This window comes from Petaurus breviceps, unplaced genomic scaffold, assembly GCF_028583685.1.
Source record: "Petaurus breviceps papuanus isolate PSGF00001 unplaced genomic scaffold, PetGlider_PUasm1.0 91133, whole genome shotgun sequence".
NCBI classification, from domain to species: Eukaryota; Metazoa; Chordata; class Mammalia; order Diprotodontia; family Petauridae; genus Petaurus; species Petaurus breviceps.
This window is the reverse complement of record NW_027187419.1, coordinates 44,367,609-44,372,960: the sequence shown is the minus strand read 5'-3', so window position 1 is coordinate 44,372,960 and position 5,352 is coordinate 44,367,609. Positions and strand designations below refer to the sequence as shown.

Genomic DNA, 5,352 nt, shown 5'->3' with positions numbered 1-5,352 from the left:
GGGGGCAGGAGAAGCAATGAATTCTTCCTCTCCCTTCAGTCATTCAACTTAACTTTTCTTTCTCTGTTTTCATCCCCTCTTACTCTGGGAGTCCACCTGACCCTCCCCAGCCCCCCAAGACTTAGTTGGGGGAGGGGGAGTGAGAAGGAAAGGGCACTGCCATGTGCCAAAGGGTCCTGAAGAAAATAAAGGGGGAGGAAGGTGTACCTGGGCAGTGTGACCCAGTGTGCTCTTGCTGCTGTGATCTGCCTTCAATGCCCTGATCGTTTACCATGATCTTTGCTCCTACTACCCCAATCTTGATCTCAACACCCCCAAAACTACCCTGCTGGGTGGGAGATGAGTCACTCATGCTCAGTCAAGACACCAGAAACCTTGTCTTCCTTCCCCAGCAAGTCCCATGTTGGTCAGGGTCTGAAGACACAATGGGGAGGGAAGGGCAGGGATAGCTGGGGAGCCACTCTTGGCTTTCTACATCCCCACCCAACCAGCCTCTAGAAACTGGACTTTTCTGGGTCCCTCCTTCCCCTAATTTTGTCACATGTGTAGGTAACTTTCACTGCAGTCCTCAGCTGGGAAGGCCTGACTCTGATCCTGAAAGCAGCAGCCCCTTCCCACAATCTCTGGTGTCAAGGGAGTCACTACTCTCCCCCTAGGCTCCCAGACACAGCAGCCAGGTTACAGCAAGACGGCTGAAGCTGGAACAGGAAACCCTGCTCAGGGTGAGGGTCAGACACAGTAGCCCATGGCTCCTAGAGATGCATTGAGTTTCCTGCCCCAGCAGCTATAGGGAGAGCCAAAAAGCAAAAGTGGGGGCCCAGGTTCCAGTGGAACACAAAGCAGGCAGGAGTGGAATAAGAGTAGTGATGCTGGAACGGAGGCCAAAGTCTTACATATCCTGCCTAAAGGAGTGAGGCTCCATTTCTGCTTCTCTGCAGGCCTCTTTTTTGCTCCTGGGCTGTTCTCCCCCACTCCAACTTGGGGTAATGGAGGGAAGGGCAATAGGTACTAGAAGGGGGGCAGGGGTTTGGGGACACCCCCCCAGACACCCACCTCAAACCAACTCACCACCTCTGGGGGGTTGGGGATGGGGGCAGAGTCATTCTCTCCTCCCCCCACTGCCCTGGATCTTGGGTAAGGAAGGAGAAGGGCTCTCTGATGTCCCCTCCTTGCAAAAGCTCCAGGAAATGCTCCTCAAACGGCTCCTGCTTTTGAATCAAATGAAATACAATCCCCTTTGCCTGTAGCTTCCCCCCTCAGGGTGACAATGGGGGCTGGGGTAAGTGAGGGTGCTAAGACCTTCCCGATAGGAGCAAAATAAAATGGGAAGGATTAGAGGAACTGGAGGCACTCTCCTGCTCCAAGGTTTCTTTCCCTTCTTTTCCGACACAGGTTAGGCTGGGGGAGGGGACCCCATCTTCCTAGCGCCCTCCTTTGCCCTCCCTGCTGCCTCTCTGCACAACCAGGGTAGGGACCGTGCCTCTGTGCTTGTGCGAGCACGTGTGCTTGTGTGTGTGTGTGTTTGTCTGTATACTGGGGGAATGGTTGCTGTTGGTGGCCCTGGCTGCAGGGGAAGGGAGGAGAGATTGGAGTCAACCCCAGTATGGGGCATGGGGGAAGTCTCAGCCAATCTCCTTCCACTGCTTGTAGAAGTCCAGCATGTTCTTGATCTCAACACTGGCATGGGTGGCTGCTTGTATCGCTGCCTGCATGGAGCTGGAGAAAATACTGGGATCATCCATCTGAAAACCAGTGACGATGGTCACCATGACACTAGGGTCATCTTCTCCAATTCCCTGGGCCAGAGTCAGTTTGCAACTGTCCAGGATCTTATAGAGGGTCCAGGCATCTATATCCTGCCTCTTCAGTTTATGCCGCTCAAAACTCTTCCCCCATTCTTTCTGGCAGTGAATGTACTGTTTCCTTTTTTAAACTCAGCTTCTAGGTATCGGATCCCATCTGGATGTTCCTTCTTCAGCAAGTCTAAGCCATCAATCACTGTCCTAGGGATGATGACAATGAACCTGCCACTGCTGGCCAGCTGGCGGATGATAGGGAGGTGCTGGCAGAGAGCCTGAGTGTCAGGGACGAGGTATGGGGACATCGCTGACTGAGCCTTGGGCTGCTGCAAACTGCCCTCCAGCTGGGACACCTAGAGCTGCAGCCGAAGTTGAGCCATGTCTCTCATCACTCGATTCCGACGAGCCTCTTCCTGGGCCATTCTGAACTGGGTCTGGGCCTGCTGCAACAGATTCTCTTGCTCAGCCTGAGCAATGCTGATAAAGATGCCAACCTCAGAGTTAAACTGCAGGATACTGCCTTGCAGATGGGTAATGAAGTGGCCAAAGTTACAGATGCAACAGATTCGCATGACAGACTCCTCCATGGGACTGAGCAATGGTCGATCCAGTTCAAAACTGAAGCGTTTATGGGCAGCTCGGAGTAGGGGTAGGTTGCAGAGAGCTGTGTCTTCTGGCAGCAGTAGAGAAGTGGGAAGGTCAGGTCGTTCACAGCCCAGAAGGAGATCCTGTACCTCAGGACACAAGACCAGGCTGGGCTCCTGGAATTCTCCAGCAGCTGGCAGAAAATTCAGTAACACAGAGAAGCAATTCCATAGGCTTTGGGAGCTCTGTGCACACATGATGATGAGGTCAGTATTGGTCCGAAGCCAACCCAAGAAGACTTTCACAGCAGGGAGAAGTCCTTCTGCCATCAAGATTCGAAGTTTCTCCTGGATGTTCCTCTCATTGTGACAGGAGCATCCACTGGACACACTCTCTTCTGACTCAGATCCATCATCAGATGCTAGTTCAGGTTTTTCCGGGTCCCCATTGATGCAGTCCCTATTACCAGCAGTAGTCCAACTTTCATTAGAAGGATGTTACTGAAGGTAGGGGCTAATCAGAAACAGTGTTTGGTTTGGAACATCTGAGTGGACATGGCTTGCAGGTTACTGGCAATACTGGCCTCATTAGGACCCAATGGGCCGTTGGAGGGGTCAGAAGCTTCTGGCCTGGACTGAGGGGGGCCTGGGGCCATAGGCCGTGTTCCCTCCTCATCTTCCATGTCCTCTGGGTCTGAGCATGACTCCTGGCTGTTCATCTCTGAGTCTGTCTCCGCATCAAAAGCTGTACCCCCACCCTCATCACTCTTATCTGAGGCACTGTCTGAACTTTCACTGGTCCAGGCTGAGTCATGGCTTGAATCTGAGTCAAAGCCTTCACTTATGTCGCTGTCATCACCAACCTTGGGTGGGTGGTGGCGTATCCGACGAAGGCAAGACAGGCGGGAGAACTTATGACTCTTCTTGGCCTCACCCACTCTTGGTGCTGGGGGAGGAGGCTCTGGATCCTTCTCCAGCGGTTCTTTGGGTTCAGGCTCATCTGTCCCATCACTCTGGAATGCTGGAACAGGATTTTCTCCTTCTTCTAGCTCTGCCTGTAGCCGGATATTGACGTGATTGATAAGATGGGAGAAGAAGGCCAGGGTGAAGGCAATGGCAGCACTGTACTGCTTTGATCCGGCTCTCTTCAAGCTGTGAACACTCATGAAGCAAATGATAACCATACAGAAGATGAGAAGGTCAGGGAGAAAAGAATAGCCGTTCTCATACTCCTCCTCATCCTCACTAGCCAGAGTGAGGTTGGGTGAAGAGGGCAGATAGAAGAGACAAAAGTTGAAGTCCTCCAGGACTGACTGGCAGAGTGATGTCAGCTGCAAGTCCAGGTTGCTGCTCTTGGGCTGCAGAAGACTCTGCAGATACGTAAAGCTCATCAGCAGCCTCTTGATGTCCTTACACCACTTCTTGCTGGGAGACAGTTTTTGTGTCTCACATTTCTTCAGCTGGTAGTACATTTTGGCTGCCTTGTCATACAGCCGCTTGAGGTTCCCATAGGTCCCCTCAAAGGACACTTCTGACTGGATGCACCTTAGGTAGCAGTACATGGCTTCTACATTGTAATATTTGCTGCCTGCCAGAGTACCCAGCTGATTGAAGGGCATACCTATCTGGGGGGCCACTGACAAGGCTTGGTAATAGAATCTCTCAGCCAGTTGCTCTGTGTCCACACCAGCTAATTCATTCTGATATCGGGACAAATCTTCCAGATACACCAGACATCTGTGGCAAGCCATCTGAGCCTAGTCCATCTCTTTCCCTGAGGCAGATACTGGTTTCTTACAAACTTTTTGTTGGTCTTGATAAGCTGGATAACCTCATAGTACACCTTCCTCCACAGTAGCTCCTCTGTTTTCCTCCCATAATCCACTACATGAAGGAACATAAGCTTGACACAGAGTTCACGAAGCTGGTTCCTTAAGCTAATGTTCATTGGTTTGAACCCTTCTTGGTAAGCAGTTTTGTTGCAAAGGATGAGGTCAAGTCGCACAGCCTCCCACACTGCCCGGTAAAGCCGCTTAGTATGCAGGACCTTGGTTGGCCTCGGGCTCACTGCTCTCCGCTGCGGGGGTGCCCTGGCTCATGATGTCCGGGGCCCCGGGGGCGGCTCCTGGTTACGAGCCCGGGCCACCCGCCGCCCCTGCCGCCACCAGTCTTCGGCCCTGATCGGTCGCCATCGCTGTGAGGCGGCTGCACGGCTTCCGCAAAGAATGTTTTAAGCGACTTGCTCAGTGTCACACGGATGGTGAGTGTCTGATTCCAATCCCAGCCCTCTACCCACTGTGCCAGTTAGCAGTACATTATTCATGACCTGTTTTCCTCTTCTTGTGCTTTTGACATCCACACTGCAGTTCTCAACCTCGGGCAACGCCCTGTCATTAGCCATTACTGCTTCTATCCTTTTGCTGTTGGAAGATGTAATGTAACTATGGCATATAATCGAAACTCAACCGAACTCGCTTCATAGCAATCCTTTTATTCTCCCCACATTGAACCTCTATTATAATATCTAAAGAATCCGTTTCAAAATTTTCCTCTTGTCAGACCTTCAGTATCTTCCTCAAACATTTCTTTCTTAATGGAGAACCTCACTTGCTAATTTATTGAGAAAATCTAGGCTATAGATCATAATGTGCTTCTCTGTCTCCCAACTTCTTCTTTCTTTATAATCACTTTTTCTTGGCAATCTCATTCACTCTCATGGCTACTACCTCTTTTTAAGGAAAAAAAAAACCTACCAAGATAGAGAATGTTATTCAGGGACAAGACTTTGTTGTTGAGTCATTTCAGTTATGACCCCCATTTGGGATTTTCTTGGCAAAGATACTGGAATAGTTTGCCATTTCTTCCTCCAGCTCATTTTACAGCCGAGGATACTGAAGCAAAGAGAGTGAAATGACTTGCCCAGGGTCACACAGCTTATAAGGATCTGAGGCCAGATTTGAACTCAGGAA

General features: G+C 50.9%; 1 pseudogene; it reads right to left on the bottom strand.

Moving 5' to 3' along the window:
* Nucleotides 1-1,026: 1,026 nt before the first annotated feature.
* LOC138154977 (nonsense-mediated mRNA decay factor SMG5 pseudogene) lies at nt 1,027-4,482 on the bottom strand (annotated as a pseudogene).
* Nucleotides 4,483-5,352: the final 870 nt, after the last annotated feature.